The sequence below is a fragment of the Rattus norvegicus genome, chromosome 9, assembly GCF_021556685.1.
Source record: "Rattus norvegicus strain SHRSP/BbbUtx chromosome 9, alternate assembly SHRSP_T2T, whole genome shotgun sequence".
Lineage (NCBI taxonomy): Eukaryota > Metazoa > Chordata > Mammalia > Rodentia > Muridae > Rattus > Rattus norvegicus.
The window spans coordinates 28,663,321-28,682,435 of record NC_141542.1 but is presented as its reverse complement, the minus strand read 5'-3'; the positions used below and the strand labels follow the sequence as shown (position 1 = coordinate 28,682,435).

Here is a 19,115-nt window from a genome sequence, read left to right as displayed (position 1 = left end):
TCTTAACTGCAGCACATCTCTCCAGCCCTTAAAGGTGCTTTTGAAAAGACTCAAGAGGTCGTCTACATAAGCCGGGATTTCCTAACTTACCGGTTTTTAGTTTTGCCGAACTGGGCCAGCCCAGTTCCAATGATCTCACTCGCTCAAGAGAGGGCCTCTGTATGGTTGTTTTATTTAGTGTGAGCCTGGGTTTCACCTTACTCTGGTCTCAACCTTACTCTGTACCTGAGGATGACCTTGAACATCGAGATGGTTTGAATATGAATCCCACCTCCTAGGCTCAAATATTTGAATACTTAGTCACCAGTCACCAAGGTACTTGGGCACCTTGTTGGAGGAGAGGTGTCACTGGAGGTGGGCTTAGAGGTTTCAAAAACCTGTACCTGGCCCAGGCACACACACTCACTCTCTCTCTCTCTCTCTCTCTCTCTCTCTCTCTCTCTCTCTCTCTCTCTTTCTCTCTCCACTCTCTCTCTGTGTCTCTTTGTCTGTCTGTCTGTCTCTCTGCCTCTTTCTTTGTCTGTCTCTCTGCCTCTTTCTCTCTCTCTGTCTCTCTGTCTCTGTCTCTCTCTTTGTCTCTCTGTCTCTGTCTCTCTCTGTGTGTGTCTCTCTGTCTGTCTGTCTCTCTGCCTCTTTCTCTCTCTGTCTCTGTCTGTCTCTCTGCCCCTCTCTCTCTCTCTCTGTGTCTGTGTGTGTGTCTCTCTCTCTCTGTCTGTCTCCCCCCTCCCCCCATCCCCCGTGCCTCTCTCAACCTGCACATCAGGATATAGCATAGGGTTCTCAGCTACGGCTCCAGTGCCATTTACGCTGCCACGCTCCCCACCACGATGGCAGTGGAGTAAACCTGAAACTGTGAGTGAGACCCCAATTAAATGCTTCCTTTTATAAGAGTCGCCTTAGTCGTGGTGTCTTTAGGGAAGAGAACAATGACCGAGACAGACATTCTACCCTGATTATCCTACCCATTCCTTCTCCAGAGAGCCGGGGCTACAATAATTCACCATCATATTCAACGTAAGTAGTGCTGGGGGAACCCAGGGGTGTTTTGCGTCCTAGCCAAGTACTCTTGAAAACAGCCTATACCTGCGCACAGGTTTTTGTCTCCCTACCAGGCTCCTTGGGTGATTCCCCTGCACTGTTGCCTCTAGCCCTCAGCCGACTGTGTGTTTGCTAAGTGAGCATGAAAACTTGTCCCTTGTCCCTCTCACTCCCAGAACTTTGTGTCCATGTTACCCATCAGTCTCTCTGGTCTGGGAATTCTTGGACAGAGATTACTTCTCCTTATCTGGGGGACAAGGGTAGGGGGGTGGGTATACCTGGCCAGATGCAGTCACTGGGTTTGAATCCTAATGCGTGTTAGCCCTCAGACTCAGGTCACATTACCTAACCTCAGTTTCCCCCACGTGATAACTGGGGACGTGGTGAAATAATGGGTGAGATAACAGGTGTCACGGTACCTGGCTCTGTAGTAAGAGTTAAGAACTACTGTTTACTTCCTGGGCAGCGTTTGCCAGGAATTGCAGATGCCCGGAAGGCATTCCTCTGCAGTATGTACCCCTCAGCCTGACGGAGCCGCAAACCCCCGCTCCCTCCAGCCCCCACACACAAGGTTTATAGACCCCGGTGGTGGAGTAGAGTTCAGAGCTGAATGACTCTTCCTCGGACTGCTTCTCTGGGTGTCAGAGACCAGACCCAAGCAGAGCCCAGCACCCAGCGCCTTTGTCTCACCCGCCCCCTCGTCCCCACTTCCTGCCCAGCTTCCAGCTCGTGATCTGCGATGCAGCGAGGACTTTGTAAACACCGCGCGCCGGTGGGGGTGGACACTCGCTCTGTTTGGGTGCCCGGGAAATGGAGTGCACGCCCCTGGCCTGTCTGTGGCTGGCGGTTGTGATCACCCTTACTGGCCCAAAACAGATGGATGTCCCGCAGCGGGAGAGAACGAGAGGCCACCATCAAAGCTCGGGGAGTTCATCTGCCAAGAGGTAGGCTTGGGGCTGGAGAAGCCAGAATACATGTGATGATGTCCGTATTGCCGGCTTTGCCTAGGATGTTACTAAGATGTTCAGGCTGGAGATCTGGAAGTGGACACAGCAGGTGTGTGTGGGTTCAGTGGATCACCTCGTCCCTCTCACCTCAGTTTTTGCAGCAAACGCTTAGCTTACTTTCCTACTGTGTATGATATATTGACCAGAGCTAAGGGTCAGAGAAGCCCCCAGAGGTCCCCAAGTCCGCAAAACGTGCGTAGGTCCTCCGCACAGCCTTCCTCCAGGCTCATGTGCAAGCCCAAGGGGTTTAGCTACAAATATCAGCTTTAGGGGTTGGAGGGCAAACCAGCTTGGCTTAGGGAGGCAGTGGCATTTGAGTCTGCTAGAGCCAAGGAGGGAGGTCAAAGGATAGAACTTTCCTGAAGGTCTTGAGAGGGTATCAAGAAGCAGCATTCATTTGCACCAGCTGAGCACCTACTGTGTGCTCGGTATTGTTTCAGATGCCGGAATTTGCTGCCCACTTACTCACCCATAGCTGGTGTCTGTATGAGGGGCCACGCAGATGAAGGGCTAGCCTCTGGCTGGGAAGGAGATGTCTGGGGTGGCTTCCGGGTATTAGATTGAGAGTCTTAGGGGAATTATTTCCCCTAGAGGCAAACTGAATTGCCTCTAGGCAATTATTGGGCACTGGGATAGACTGGTAAACCGGAAACAGTTCCCTCTTGTTGCACTCACTTCCCAGCATAAGGAAGTAGGAACAGGAAGCAGTTCTGGGAAAGACAAGCTGGATCCCCTGAACTCCCAGTTGGATGCGGCTGAAACTGGGCCCTCCTCACCATACCAGACACCCGCTCCCCGTCCTGGACCCTGGAATTGTTTTCTTCAACAAGCCTTGTCTCATGGCTGTCACCACTGTATCCTCTGGGACTAGTCCCCAGGGGTAGAAGAGGTTCTTCTGCCATTTTTTTTTTTTTCTGGCACTCCCTATACCCAGGGGTTCTCATGCCCTCTTCTGGTCTCTGCAGGTACCAGACACGAGCATGGTGCATACACATAAACAAAATAAATAAGCCTCTCTCTCTCTCTCTCTCTCTCTCTCTCTCTCTCTCTCTTCATCTTTATTAACTTGAGTATTTCTTATTTACATTTCGATTGTTATTCCCTTTCCGGGTTTCTGGGCCAACATCCCCCAACCCCTCCCCCTCCCCTTCTCTATGGGTGTTCCCCTCCCCATCCTCCCCCCACTACCCCCCTCCCCCCAACAATCACGTTCACTGGGGGTTCAGTCTTGGCAGGGCCAAGGGCTTCCCCTTCCACTGGTGCTCTAATAAGTCTCTTTTTAAAAGTGAAAGGATGTCACAGATGGATGTCGCTTGACTTAGGAGATCCTATCCTTTTTTTCCCCTCGAGGCAAGGTCTTGCAGTATCCCAGGCTGGCTTCCAACCCAATGCTAACTCGGCCTCCTAGCCTGTGCTAAGATGACAGGTACCCATTATTACATCCAGGTCAGAGTCCCTGCTCTTGATTGCCAGGTCACCCTGCCTCCTTAGGCATGCAGAACATGCAGTTAAGCTGGGTGCTGTTTAAAGTCAGTATGTGGTCCTTCAGAGTCCTGTGGTACAGCCAATGTGACTGGACTAAGGCTTGTAGAAGAGCTCAGATCTTAGTACTGCTCAAAGAGAGTCCCTCAAAGGCCTGCTCAGGAGTCTGGGGACAGCACAGCAGAGATAGGATCCTTCTCATGTAGGTGTGTGCCTGGGGGATGTGATATCACATGCCTTTAGCCCCAGCACTTGGGAGGGAAGGACAGGAAGATTGGTGTTGACTGTCAGCCAGTGTCTACTTAACAAATTCCAAGCCAGCCAGTGCTACAGAGAGAGACCATGTCTCAAACACAGTATTTATGTTATGTGTATGCATGTCCTTTCTGCATCCATGTTTCTGTACCACATGTGTGCCTGGTGTACACAGAAGCCAGAAGAAGGTGCTGGATCCCTTTAAACTGGAGTTAGGTTGCTGTGAGCTGCCCTGTGGGTACTGGGAACCGAATCTGGGTCTTCTGGAAGAGCTGCCAGTCCATCTGCCTCTGAGCTCTCTGAGTTTCTCACTGAACCTAGATCTTGCTGTGGGGGTAGACTGGCTAGTCAGGAAGCCCTGGCCCCAACCCCTGGTATCCGCCTGACTCCCTCCTCGTCCTTCCTCACTGTGCTTGGATCACTGATATTTGCAGCTTTTACACGATTGCTTCGGATCTGAATGTGCCCACCCACTCCTGTCCCCACAAGCTACGTCCTCAGTTCCATTTGTCCTTTGAGGACAAGTCTTGTAACCTGAGTTGGCCAGAAACTATGTAGGTGAGCTGACTTTGAACTTCTAGCCTCTCTGGCCCGCGTCACCTCTGAAGAGTGCCGGGGTTAAGGGCGTGTGCTACCTACCACACTTGCTTTGTCCTGACGTTCAGACTTAAGATCCCTCTCATCCTAGATCTCAAGGAGAACACTCGCACTTGGAATCTGATTAAGGAGATGATATAGAAGTGGGAGAAGCTTAAGGTACTGTCCCCCAAATCTCCCGTGTCACTTCATGAAAAGCAGTGCCCTCGGCTCTACTCCCCACAGGGGGAACAATACCTGAATTCTATTTTCTCTGCCTCCTCTCTGAAACTCTGTTTCTCTGAGGAACTCTCTGTATAGATTTGGAGATGCCCAGGGGAGGTCTCTATGCCTGCTATAATCAAAAACCAATTTATACTCCCAGCACTCACGAGGTAGAGACAGGCCAGTGTCAGCGAGTTGAGCTTGAGGATAGCCTGGTCTACATAAGTGAGACCCTGCATTAAAAAAGACCAACTTATGGGGCTGGAGAGTTGGCTCAGAGGTTAAGGGCATTGGCTGAGATTCTAGAGGACCTAGGTTCAGTTCCCAGCACCCATGTGTCTGCTCACAATATCCGGGGAATCTAAAGCCCCTCCCTTGGAGGGTACATGCACAGGGTATTCAAACACACACGCAGGCAAAACATCCATGAAGAACGGCTAAGGATTGATCCTGAGAAGGGATGGGTATTGAGATGGGTGTTGGTGTTGAAGGTGAGGGAGCCGTGGTTTTGAAGCTTATGAATAATGCAAACAGAGGTCCTCTGGCCCCGCCCACCCCTTCCCCTCAGCTCGGTCGGTCCGTGGAATCCTGGGCACGCCTCCTGTCCTCCACCCTCATTTGCTGGGGAAGAACAGACTGTACCCTTGAGAAACCACAAGAGGAAGTTTAAGGCAGCTTGTGGGTGGGGAAAGTTCTGGGACCTCTGCCAAGTTTCCCTTTCCCTGCTGAGCGGTAGGTGTGTTTATCCTGCCCACAAAGACATCAAATTTAAATCCTCCGAGTTTCAAAGAACTGTCAATTCCTGTCCTGGTCTTTCTGCTCTAAGATTGGCGTCTGTGTTGTCTCTGGTCTCTGCCCCTCACTTTCTCCCTAACGAACCTCTCCGACCTTTCAACTCTGGGGAATGTGGCTTCAACCCATTTAGGGGTTTGGTTTGTAGTGTTCCCAGGGGCACCTAAGTGTTTCTCTTATTTGATGCACACCGTAATTCTAGGTGTGCATGCCTCTGTCTCAGTGTATCATCATGGAAAACAGAATCCAGAGAGGGTTAGGACCCTGCCAAAGTCGCACAGCTAGTAAGTGACAGAGTTCAGAGTGGAAAATGGGTCTATCTCAATTCAGACAATGCACTTTCTACTTTCAGTAATGGAAGTTGAGATCTAAAGATCTCTTTGTTTTTAAATAACGCTGCCAGGACTGGAGATGCCTCGGTGGTTAAGAGCAACCGATCGCTCTTCCGGAGGACTTGGTTCAATTCCCAGCATCCTCATTGAATGTGCACATGGAGGCCAAACACCCATCTGTGTAAAATAAAATATATTAAATAACGCTGCAGCTGAGTGTGGAGGAACACGCCTTTAATGCTAGTAGAAGCAGGAGATCTCCGTGAGTCCTCATAGACAGCCAGAGAGACCCTGTCTCAGAAGCAGCACCAGAAAAGCACAGGACATTCTTCCAGATGACCCAGGTTCGATTCCCAGCACTCCCATGGCAACTCACAATTGTCCCTCTGTCACTGCAGTTCCAGGGGCTCCAATGCCCTTTTCTTAAGGTCTACAAGTTTTGATCAGCTTCATGTTCTCTGCCATGCTTAGAAAGCAAGAAGCAGCTGGTAGCATCGGGGAAATCTCAAAACACTGCAAGCAGACAGCAGCCGAGTCGGCAGTTGAAGAAGGGCATGTGTTCAGAACGAGGAAACACACATGTAGCAGACAGAGAGGAAAGACCCTGCAAGGCAGAGCGCAGACCTGGGAAACAAAAAAATGGAGGGGTGGAGGCCTTTTAAGTCTCTGGAAAAGTCCTTCTCCCCTAATTTAGGATTGGTCAATTTGAAGAAAGGTAGGATGCTTGATTAGCCTACAACTGTTGAGTTAAAAAAAAAAAAAAATCCAGGACTTGAAGTAGTTGAGCTGGTCTATCAGCTGGGGGTCTGGGGGCGGGAGCAAACAAAGCCTTTGTTTTAAGCTGCCCGGCTTTTGTCTTAAGTCGGGAGGGTGGGGAGGAGGAGGCAGTTCACTTTGGGAAGTTGGAATTCACTACAGGTATTACCTAGCCTCATCCCCTCTCCCTATCTGTCCACCTACCGAGAGGAAGTCTGTGTAACTCTGTCCTCCTGACCTTCCTGGGCACCAGACACACACGTGGTGCACAGACCCAGATAGAGACGAAACCCCAATACGAATACAATTTTAAACAAACACATAACAACGGTGATGCTGTGTAAAGTGTGGAGAAGGGGAGTCCTTGGGGTAGAACAGGGAGGGGGTCTTTGCAAGTAAATACTTCAGAAAAGAACACCCAGTGGAGTGGTTATCGCTGTTTTTCCAGCAGACCCAGGGCAGGGTCCTAGTATCCATTTCGCCTGGTACTCCAGCTACAAGGGATTTGATGCCCTCTCTGGGCCTCAGTTGGTATCCACACACACCTTACAACCATATAAGTAATATTTTTAATTTAAAAACAGGAGAGCTGAGTAGGGAAAAGATAAACAGTGATTTTTGAGGTGGTGACTGCTTGTGGCCCCGGCACTCAGGAAGCTGAGGCAGGAGGATCATTGGAAGTCGGAAGGGGCCTAGGCTGTGGAGTAAAACTTTGTCTCAAAACAACCAAGCCAGAAAGCAAGGCAGCATCAAAAAATGAAGTTAGACTCCAGAAACTGAAGGAGATACAAGAAGTATTTAAATGTTTGAGGTAGTTCTGGGACGCATTAGTTTTTAACAACAATAATAATGTTGTTATTATTATTATTATTATTATTATTATTATTATTATTATTATATTATTATTATTATTGTTTGAGCCTTGCCATATAGCCCCCAGTACTATAGTAAATAGACCTGGGTGTCCTTGAACTTGGAGCAATCTCTGTCTTTCTGGGATCTGGGATCACAGACATGGAAAGTACCACGCCCACTTGGCAAACATGTAAGGACTTTCTAACAAATAGCTCTGTGATCCCAGCCTAATGACGTGAGTCCCAGCTACAGGAGTCTAGAGCGCATGCACCTAGGGCCTCTGCCAGAGTGTCAATGTGAAGACTCCACCCCTTTCCGCCTAGAAACGTGGGTTACTCACCGAGGCCCCCTTGCGTCATCGCTCGGCCTGCGGTGGCCCTGGCCCATGGTACTCGCACTCTGTCCACCAGATGGAGCTGTAGCCCAGAGTGTCGCTTCAGGGGCCCCGGATTGGGTGAAGAACCCCACCTGGCCCTTCAGGCGCCAGCTGGTTTCCTGGGACCTCTGTCCCCACCCCATCATTCCCAGCTGTTTACACAGAGAGCTGTTCTGACCGGACCCGTCAGAATCTCCATAAAATGTGCTCTGGCCCAAGTGTGCAGTCCTGGGAGAATGTGCTCCGCTCCCCAGGCAGGGGCCCTCCCACACGTCTTCCGATTCCTGACCTTCCCGTGTCCTTGTCAAAGAGGGACCCAAACGCCTGCCAGGGCCAGCAAGTCAGGGAATGACCCTTCCTACCCTTCAAAGGGTGTAACACTTACATTGTTGCTTGCAAGGGACCTCGGAAGCCACACCTTTCTGAAAGGTGTATTAGCCCTCTACAGCTTGGCCAGTTCTCCCCTGTTGGGTAAAGTTCTCCAGCAGCCTCTCCTGAGATTAGAAAGCAGAGGCTGAACCATGGCTCTCTGAAGGTGAGGCAGAAGGAAGGTGCTGGTTCTTCCAGTATCCGGGCCAGATCTTAGTGCTGCCTGTCAGACCCATTAAGGACTGTCACATGCTTGGCTTGATGGCACAGGCCTTTAGCCTCAGCACTGGGGAGGCAGAGGCAGGTGGATCTCTGTGAATTTGAGGCCAGCCTGCTTTCCACGCAGGCAATCTCAGGCCTGCCAGGGCTACTGGGCAAGAACTCCTTTCAGAGACAGAGTACTAAGAAAGCCATACAGTCAGTGGGCTACAGGACACAGCAGATACAGCCCAGAATGAGCAAGATGGCTGCCGTGCGGAGGGCAGCCCCTGAACAGAGTCTGGCTGGGATTTCCAAGCATTTAATAATCCATTCTTTCCCCCACCCGCTCAAGAGACATGGACAGGAAGCGTATCTTACAGGCCAAGAAGCCGCTGCACAGAGAAGTTAAGCTTCTTGCTAAGTTTCACACAGCTGACAGGCTGATAGGGTTGTTTGGCCTCAAATGATGACCTGCCGTCCATTTTCACTCTATGGTAGGCTGGCCAGAGAGCAGCCCGTACAGATAAACTGCCACTGCCTGGCTTTGTTCTTGCTAGGTTCCTTTCTGGCTTGTTTCCTCATCTGTGACCCTCCCTCATGGTGGCTAACACTGGCTAAATGTTTCCTATATGCTAAGGAGCATCTTTATGGCCTCACAGCTCAATGAAGCCGGTGTGTGTGTGTGTGTGTGTGTGTGTGTGTGTGTGTGTGTGTGTGTGTATGTGCATGTGCTCATGCTGAGGCTCAAACCCAGGCCATGTACGTGTTGGCAAGTACTCTGTCACTCAGCTACATCCCTGGCAAGACGGGCGTTATTCTGCCTTTACAGATGTGGAAACAAGGCATAGGATATGGCCAGGTAAAGAGCCTAACCTGCCCAGGACTTCAGAGATGAAATAGAGTTTTGCCCTGTGCCAGGCAGGCCATGGATTCTGATGAGTGATAGTTTCTGTCTTTGTGACAGCCAAAATAATTTTCCAGCGTATCCTCCTTGGTGTGCGAAAGGAGGTTGGCCCCAATTTGCCTATGGCTCCATTACACACACATATTCTCTCTCTCTCTCTCTCTCTCTCTCTCTCTCTCTCTCTCTCTCTCACACACACACACACACACACACACACACAATTCTCTCATTCACACACACACACACACACTCACACACACACACACACACACACACACACACACTCTTACACTTTTATTTTTGAGACAAGACTTACTTTGTTGTTCTGGCTGACCCGAAACTCCCTTTTTAGACTAGGCTGGTCTTGAACTCACAGTGCCTGCCTCCGACTCCTGGGTACTAGGACTAGAAGTGTGTGTGCTAATGCACTTCAGCGTGGCTTGGTTTGGTTTTGCTTTGCTTGTTCTAAGACATGGATTCACATAGCCCAGGTTAGCCTCAAGCTTGCTGTGTAGCCAAGGCTGACCTTGATTTTCTGACCCTCCCCCCACCACCTCCCCTGTGCTGAGATTGCAGGCTTGCACCACCACACCTTTTTCTTTTCTTTTTTTTTCCCCCGGAGCTGGGGACCGAACCCAGGGCCTTGCGCTTGCTAGGCAAGCACTCTACCACCTTTTTCATATGGTGCTGGGGATTGATCCCAGGGCTTGGTGTGTGTGCTAGGCAAATGCTCTACCACCCAGCCCTAGCTCCTGCTTCCCAGCCCGTTTTCTTCTTGAGTAAAAATAGACCTGAAAGTTCTGGCCTGTGGGGAGACGGTTGGACAGAGTCCTTGAAGTTGGGGCAATCCCAGAAACTCCCAATTCTGGCCCCAGTGTTCGTTTTTCTGCTCCAGCCCACCCTCCATCCGGATCTCTGTTCCCTTCTCTCCAGGCTGCTCCTCCCTGCCCCTCCCCTGGGCTCCCTGAGTTCTGGGAAAGGAAGTCAGGGCCGGGGCCTCAGACAGATGCAGGCCTTGAGCATCAGCTAAGCTCCAGCTGGAGGAGGGGGGCCCAGCTCGGGGAGGACAGGGCACCTGTAGGTCCCGTCCGCCTGTCCCCTGAAGGTTTCTGTCCGCTGTCCCAGAAACTTTCCTGACCTCTAGTTTGCGGAGCTAGCTATGGTTGGAGTCCACTTTGAATGCGATCCCGGGAGGGTTGGACCTTTAGTGAGTGGACTCCACCAAGGTAGCTTGGGGAAACTGGGGAGGGAAGGGGAAGCTCAGAAGGCTCTCTCATCTTCCCTCTCTGCTCTCCCCTCCTCCTAAGACAAGCCCCCTACAGACCCACGACCCACAGTGGCAAGGGTCTTGGAGTCATGGACCCTCAGATATACTAGAAGACCAAGCAAGAGCAGAGATGTAGGGCATTCTCTGAGCCCTCCCTTCTCTCCAGTCAGCTGGTCCTGCTGGTCCTAGGTCCAGCATCTGTCTTTTCTTCGATCGACTTAGCTTCTGCTCATAAGACCAGCTGAATCGGCCTCTCAGATCTCTGGAGAGATGGTCTTTTAGCGGTTGGCTCAGACTTGGTAAAACCACTGAACTTGACCTTGGTGCCTCTGGATGGCCCTCAGAAAGTTTCCTCAGACATCATAACTGCTGAGAGTCCTTTGGCTGTTCGTTATGAGCATACAGCTTTCTTTTCACTCGTGTGTGTGTGTGTGTGTGTGTGTGTGTGTGTGTGTGTGTGTGAACCTGGGACCCTGTCTCAAAAAAGAAAAACAGAACAAAAAGCTGGAAGGCCGCTTGGTCAGGGATGTGTTTGGCCCACAAGCATGAGGCATGAGTTTGAGCCTCATAACACGTGTTATGTGTTATACCTTATGTGTCATCAAGGGCCTGGGAGGCAGAGACAGAATTCTACGAGGTTGGCCAGTTAGCCCAGGTTGTGATCTCCAGGCTACTGAGAGACCCTGCCTCAGAAGAGCAGTTGGCCTTCCTGAGGATGACACCCAGGATTATCCTGTGCCCTCCACACGTGTACACACACATGCACATGCTGAGGTTTCCTATTGCATGCGTGAAGAATGAAAGTGAAGAGGCCAAACAGCTTAGCCCATGGTCAGTATGGAAAGCCCGATGCCCGGGTCCTTGATGACTCATGCCTGTGATCCCAGTACCTGGGAGGCAGAGCCAGATGGACCTCGATGAGTTCGAGGCCAGCTTGGTTGGCACATGTATGTCCCATGGAGGGTGTGCGAGAGATGACACCAGGTTTCCTAATGAGATAGTTTTAGGTAGTAACACAGAGGACCGGAGCTTCTGACTGGTTGTGAGTGACATCACATGCACATGTGTCTTGGAAGTAGGTGGTGTAGGGAGTGTTGTCCTCCACTCATAGCATACCAGGGCATCCTACATCCTGGACCCCACATCCACAGAGCATCCTGCATCCTGGACCCCTTAGGTGTCCTAGCCAGAGCCCCAGCAGCATCCACTAAGCCAAACCAGATAGAACAGAGATGCCTTGGCTTTGCCCCAGCAGCCAGGTCAGGTATCACAGAGGACCCAGGAAGCAGGAGCTCGTGATGGTGGATGTGCGCTTTGCTAGGTGGAGCCGGGTTTCTGACCTATCTGTGGAGCCCTGGATGAATCAGCCAGACCACAGCCACCCAACTGAAACGAAGGTGCAGACATTTTCTTCTGACCCCTCCTCTAACGTTCATTTCCTTTTTTCTCAGGCTTTCCCATCACAGCTTTACTGGGGTGTGGCACTGGGGCAGTAGCTGAGGGTCCAACTGAAGCTCCTGGTTAAGCTGGGTGGGTCCTGGAACTGAAATGGTGACTTGGCCTCTGAGGAAGGTTTGAGGCTTCTCATAGTTCACCTAGAGATAGGCAGTAGCCTTGCCTAGGGCTATCCATGTCCCATCCAGAGGACAGGACTGAAGGGGTATAGGGCTCAGCCACCTCATAGAGTCATCCACCGTCATCGAAAAATACTCAGAGGCTTTGAAAGTATCCATTTGTCTGTTTTAAATGTGCAGAATGCTATGACGTATTCAGTACTGGGTTCAAAGTCAGGGAAAAAACAAACATCAAAGCTATCATAGGACTGCAGAGATGACTTGGTGCTTGGTTAGGAGCATTCTCTGTTCTGCTATAGGCCAATAATTCTCAGCACCCAAGTCAGGTGGCTCACAACAGCCTATAAGCCCCCCAGGAGATCTTCTGCCCTCTTCTGGCCTCTATGGGCACTGCACTCCCATGCATAAATCCACACACCTACACATACACATTGTTACAAATCTTAATCCCCCAATGTCCCCCCCTCTGCCCCCAGCCAAACACTATTAAAGCTATGTATGATGGTTTACTCCTGTGAACCTAGTCCTTGGGAGTTAGACACAGGAGGTTCATGAGTTCAAGGCCAACATTGGCTATATAATGAGTTTGAGACTAGCCTGTGACACTTGAGACTCTGTCTGTCTGTCTGTCTGTCTGTCTGTCTGTCTGTCTATATCTGTCTCTGTCTCTGTCTCTCTGTCTCTGCCTCCCTCCCTCCCTCCCTCCCTCTCTCTCTCTCTCTCTCTCTCTCTCTCCCAGTTCCCCTCCAGATACCATTATTAAAATAACCTTGATCTTCTCATAAAACCCAGGCTACATCTAAGACTGTAACACAGCTGGTTTTCTCTGGTGTACCCAACCAAGCCTTCATGTGACTCTTACGTTGAACTCAGGACCAGGAACTACAGTATACCCACCAACCCGTTGGCCCCTCCACTTGTATTAGTTGCTGTGAAGTGTTTGTATTTAGAAGTGCTTTTTTTGTTTTTTGTTTTTTGTTTTTTTATATACCCTAAAACCATATTACAGAAATAATTGCCTTTCAACCCTTATTTTGATGGAAATTATTTGGACTTACTTCTTACTCTCTTTGTATGATGATACTGATGATATCCTTTAAAAAAAAATTGGTTGTTAGTTTTACAATCGCCATTATTTCTATGACAACAGTGATTTTCCCCCCTCTTTGGTGCTAGGAATTGTCCTAAGACCCCTCACATAGCTGTTAACAGGCATCCCCCTGCCTCGATTTTGTTTATTTTGCTTTGTTTTAGGATGGTTGTGTGTATGTGTGGTGTGTGTGTGATGTGTGTGTGTGTGTGTGTCTGTGTGTGGGTGAGAGAGAGAGAGAAAGACAGACAGAGACAGAGATAGAGAGAGAGACAGAGACAGAGAGAGACAGAGAGAAAGGCAGAGAGACAGAGAGAGAGGGAGGGAGAGACAGAGAGACAGACAGACAGGTAGACAGATGGACAGAGACAGAGAAAGGGAGGGACAGACTGATTGACTTATCCATTGATTTATTGAAGGGCTGACCTTGAACACCTGCTGTTTTTTGAGTGCTGAGATCACAGGTAACTAGCCCTTAGTGTTTTTGAGAGAGCATCTCATTGTGTAGTCCCCACTGGCCTGGATTTGTAACCCTTCTTCCTCTGCTACCGCAGTGCTGGGATCACAGGTGTGCACATTCCCCAGAAAGGAGAATCCTTTTTTTTTTTTTTTTTTTTGGTTCTTTTTTTCGGAGCTGGGAACCGAACCCAGGGCCTTGCGCTTCCTAGGTAAGCGCTCTACCACTGAGCTAAATCCCCAGCCCCAGGAGAATCCTTTTAAACGTTCATTACTAATTTCTTAAAAACAACGAACAGTAACTCGCGGCATGTTAACAAAATCTTAGTTTTTAAATACAGTGATAATCTTGTTTCCCCAAACACAAAAAGTTAATGGGAAGGACGGTCTTAGTTTACATTTTTGTAGCTCTCTTTTAAATGCCTAATTTAATCGAAGGCGGCCAGATTCTCTTGGAGGCTTCAGCTTCTCGTGGGTGCCAGTTGCTTTGAGTGAAAAGCCAGCCTCAGACAGAGGTGTCATCAGAAAGTGGGGAACCTGTGGAGATTGAGTGGAAGGAATGTTTGAAACAATAGTAAGATGCTGAAGGGTTGTACATGACCGAGTGCTCGGAAGAAGCCATTGAGGCTTTGGAAGGAAGTCATGTGGTCAGGGTGGTTTGAGACAATTCCTGAGGCCATAGTGGAATAACGAGAGACACTCTCCGTGACAAGACTTGACATTAGGGTGTAGGTCGCTTTTCTCACTGCTGTGACTGACATGGGCAGCTTCAGGGGAGAAGGGATTCTCTGGGTTTATTTAGGGGGCTCTAGTCTGTCGTGGTGGGAGGAGGTAGCCTGAAGGTGATGTTGAGTTGGTCACATTACCTCTGTACAGGAAGCAGAGAGAGAAGCATGCTGGGCCTCACTGCCTTTCTTTTTTCTCAGTTTTCATTAAGTCTAAGACCATTCCCTCTGTGAGAAGGTACCACTCACATTCAGCTAGACTCGGCCCTCCTCAGTTAAACCTCTGGAAATGCCTCTGCCTGTTTCCTGGGCAGTTCCAAATCCTGTCACTTAAGAGTGGAGCCTCTGCCATCCCAGGATGGTGTCCAGGGTGGCAGAAATGGAGGTGAGGGGCCCATTTGACAACAGGTTCTGAAGGCTTTGGGAGCAGCCGAACTGGGTAACTGGTAGGAATTAGAGTCATACACACTTCCCCCTGAGAGGCACCCTGCATATTTCTGCGATGAAGTATGTGGTCTGTGTTGTACTAGCTGCTCAAATTCCTTCTCCCCTGCCAGGCCTTGTGCTCCAGCTTAGGGGTGAGAAGAATCAAGGACAGCTAGGCAGGACTGGGGATACTGGCCTGTAATCCCAGCTACTCAAAGGGCTGAGTCGGGAGGATCGAAAGTTCAGGGCCAGCCTGGGCAACCTAACGAGACCCTGTCTCAAAATAAGTTTACGCAAAACAAACAAACAAGCAAGGTTCACCGCCCCTTCCTGGCAGAATGCTGGTAGCGTTAATAGAGATAGTAAAACCAGAAGGGAAGACACAGATATACTTAAGTCAAGCCCTATGGTCCTATCAGATAGTATATCTGCACAAATGGGGATGAAGGGGGCATTTGACAGATACATATTTATGGTGTTTCAAGACAAGATTTCTCTTGTAGCCCTGTCTGACCTGGAACTGGCTCGGTAGAGTAGTTTGAAGCTGGCCTCAATTCAGAGATCCTCCTGCCTCTGCCACCCAAATGCTGAGACTAAAGACATGCACCATAATGCCCATCTAAGAAAGTGTGTGTGTGTGCATATGTGTGCATGTGTGTGTGTGCATGTGTGCATATGTTCGTGTGTGTGCATATGTGTGCAAGCATGTGTGTGTGTGTGTGTGTGTGTGTGTGTATTAAAGAGTTGGGGATAACTATTAAAAGCTCATAAGAAGTTTTGGCTAGAGCTGGAGAGATGGCTCAGCGTTTAAGAGCACTGACTGTGGGGTTGGGGATTTAGCTCAGTGGTAGGGCACTTGCCTAGCGAGCGCAAGGCCCTGGGTTTGGTCCCCAGCTCTGAAAAAAAGAAAAAAAAAAAAAAAAAAAAAGAGCACTGACTGCTCTTCCAGAGGTCCTGAGTTCAATTCCCAGCAACCACACGATGGCTCACAACCGTCTGTAACGGGATCCGATGGGACCTCTTCTGGTGTGTCTGCAGGCAGCTACAGTGTACTCATATACATAAAGTAAATAAATAAAATATTTTCTTCTTCTTCTTCTTCTTCTTCTTCTTCTTCTTCTTCTTCTTCTTCTTCTTCTTCTTCTTCTTCTTTTTTCTTTTTTTCGGAGCTGGGGACCGAACCCAGGGCCTTGCGCTTGCTAGGCAAGTGCTCTACCGCTGAGCTAAATCCCCAACCCCAAATAAAATCTTTTTTTAAAAAAGAAGTTTTGGCTTTGTTGAGTCTCAAGTAACACGTTCAGTTAGGGAGATGCTTCCCCCCCCCCCCTCGCCTCCTTTTTGAGACAGGGTCAGCCCTTGAGAGGTGGATGCAGGAGGGTCATGGGTCATGGGTTCCGACCCATCTTTGGTCCCACAGTGAATTTGGGACCAGTGTGGACTGCCTTGGACAAGCACTTTATTGACTGAGCCACATTCATGGCCTGGAAATATTTTTCAGAACTTGAAATACTAAGCTGGGCATGGTGGCGCACACTGTAATCTTGGTTTCTGGAAGGCGGAGGCAGGAAGATCAGGAATTTAAGGCCCTCCTCTCCTACATATCGAGTTTGAAGCCAGCCGAGGCTGCTTGAGACCTTTTTTTTTTTTTTTTTTTTTAAAAAAAAGGACAAAAATAGACTAAGACAAATCCTAGAAATGTTTTCATTTTAAACCATTTTGTCCACACATGTACAGAAACACACAAATATGTATAAAAGCCAAAGAAGATCTGCTGTCGTGTGCTCATGCCTGCTTGCTACAGCAGATGTACGTTTGATGTCTCTAAAGCAAAGATCTGTTGGGCTGTTTTATTTGTAAAACATACCGGTCAGGCTCAGCTTCAGGGCCTGTGAGGCTCGGCGCGAGCTTTGAGCACCTGGGCTGGCTCTTTCGAACCCACCGGGGAAGGGCAGAACCGAGTCCTGGCGTCTGACCTCTGGCCTCCATGCACACTCCGTGGTGTGCACTCATCCGCAAGCATACAAACACATATGATGATAGTAAATTTTCAAAATGAGTTTCATGACTTCATGAGAAGCTGGGAAAACATCCTGTCTGGGCCGGGGGGTGGGGGGATCAGGCTGTAACTGGAGGTTCTGGTAGCCCCAGAAACAGATAATCCAAAGTAAAGCAGAGGGTCGACTCTGGCAGCTCCGAGAGACACTTTTCAGGAAGGCTGGAAGAATGAGCCCAGGGCAAGGACAGGACAGAAGTGCCCGAGGGAAGGAGGGCCCTAGGGGGCTGGCTCTCCCTCTGCCCAGGTGGGCCTGCTGTGGGTGCACAGGTTTCTGGGGTACAGGTCAGGGGCAGGGCTTCTGGACTTAGGAAGAGGAGCAGGTGGGACTGCAGTTCAGCAGGGGGCTGGACTTCCCACCATCACAGTGATGTGAGCAGATGGAAGGAAGAAAATCTGATTTCAGGTGGTAGGCTGACCCTGCAGTGAGTCCCAACTGCTTTCTTCGTACCCTGCTGGCGTCTGGGGAACCTCCTCTTCAAACGCAGGCTGGGGCCTGGATCGTATCCCCAGATGAGGAAAGAAGGGAAGGGGGGCACAGAAAAGGGAAAAGAGGGGTCAGGAGCCAGACATGGCGGCACATGCCTTTCATCCCAGCACTTGGAAGACAGAGGCAGGAAGGTCTCTGAGTTCCAGGCCCAAAGAGAGAGAGAGGGAAAGAGACCGGGACCCAGGAGTGTAGAGTGCTTACCTAAGCATGCAGGAACCCCTGGGTTGGATTCCATAAACTGCAGGTAATCCTAGAATCCGGGAGGTGGAGGTTCAAAGCTTGCCTCAGCTACATGGCCAGGCTGAGCGTGAGATTCTGCTATAAAGGGTTTCTCATACTTATATCTAGACAGACTATACATACATTAAAACACAACAATCAAATAAGGGAAGTGCCACAAGTAGTCACAGTGGGATTTTGCTTGGTTGGGCTCATGTTTCGTGTGCGCTGGGGTCTCACTGCATAGACCCGGCCAGCCTGGAATTTATTATGTAGACCAGGCTGGCCCAGAATAATGCTGGGATTACCAGTGTCCGTCACCAGGCCGCTCTGCTTTTTCTCTTTGTAAAAACCGTTTCAGTTGCAGCTGCGTGTGGTTTGACCCCCCCAGCGCCACATAATCCCAGGATTTGTAGAGACAGAAGGATCAGGGGTTCAAGGTCCTCCTCAGATACCTAGTAGGTTTGAGGGCAGCCTGGGCTACATGAGACTCTGTCTTCAAAAAAAGAAAAGTCCAGTCCTGTAATGACAGGAAGAACAGAAAACACACTAGGAGTGTTCCCGTGAGCTTATGGAAAAGGCATTGCTAGTTTATAGCATCTCATTGAAAGCTGTAGGAGCTAAGAGTGAAGCTGCGATGAAGGGCTCAGTAAGGCCCAGAGCCTGGTGTGGATTGCCCCCAGCTCTAAACTATCGGTCAAGTCCAGTTATACCAGTTAAAAATTTAAAAGTGCCTAGCACTTTGGGGGGTTGACCAGCTCAGGCCGTCGTGACAATCGAGGTGGGCGGAGTTAGGTAAGAGGGCAGTTATCCTCAGAGGGGCACAGAGTAGGTCTGAAGAAAGCCAGCTCCCTCCAGTCCTTCAGAGCGGACTGGAGCCGCAAGGGTGGAGGGCTGGGGAGGTACCGCGGTGGGAGCAGGAAGCTGGGCAGCATCCCGCAGAGTCTGCCTCCTCAGCTCAGCAACAGAGGAGGAGGCGGAGTCTCGGGTGAGCCCTGAGATAAGGAACAGGCAGCAGCTGACAAGGGGATCAAAATAAACAGCTGTGCCCCGGGGAGAGCAAGCTTCGCATTCCGTTCTGTGATCCCACCCCAATCCCTACTTCTCCCCCAGCGCGCCCCGCCCCCACCCCAGCACACTCGGCATCCTTGTCAGCTCCGAGGGCCTCCCCTCAGCCTTGGCTCGTGAGCCTTGTTCCCACGTCAGCCCCCTCTTCAGGCAGAGGCTCTAGGGGCCTTTCTCCAGCTGTCTGGAAGAACTGAGGACTCAAGACAGGTGGCCGGAGGTGGAAAAAGAGGGGCCTCTTTCGGGGCCAGCCCCCATCTGCCAGGCTGGGCCACCCTCAGACTTTCCCTTGGGTCATCTAGGAAGGCCTGGGAAACAGTGGGACTGAGCTTTGATGGCCAGGCTGGGGAGGCTGAGGCAGGACCTGGGGTCTAGTGTTGGGAAGAGTGTTCACTGGACTGGAGACGCCTGCTCCCTGCCCCCCAGGCACTCGGTACAGAAAGAACAGGCGGTGACTCCCATCAGGGGCCTCTTTGGCGTATGGGAGTTCATTCCTCAGTACAGTGCCTGAAAGTATCCTGGGCCCAGGGATCTGGGAGGCTCCCTATCTCCAGAGGCTTTGTGCTAGTGCCCCAAACACCC

At 50.3% G+C, this 19,115-nt stretch overlaps 1 protein-coding gene across 6 annotated transcripts in view; it reads left to right on the top strand.

Annotated features, from left to right (window-relative positions):
- Positions 1-1,793: 1,793 nt before the first annotated feature.
- Positions 1,794-19,115, top strand: part of Ccnd3 (cyclin D3) — a 94,810-nt gene continuing 77,488 nt past the window's right edge. For 3 of the 6 annotated variants that reach the window (XM_087564765.1, XM_087564766.1, XM_087564764.1), the window contains exons 1-2: positions 1,794-1,982; positions 4,471-4,538. The gene's annotated coding sequence lies outside the window, so the exon portion shown is untranslated. The remainder of the gene's footprint in view (positions 1,983-4,470; positions 4,539-19,115) is intronic. The other 3 variants (XM_087564761.1, XM_087564763.1, XM_087564762.1) reach the window with 1 other exon arrangement.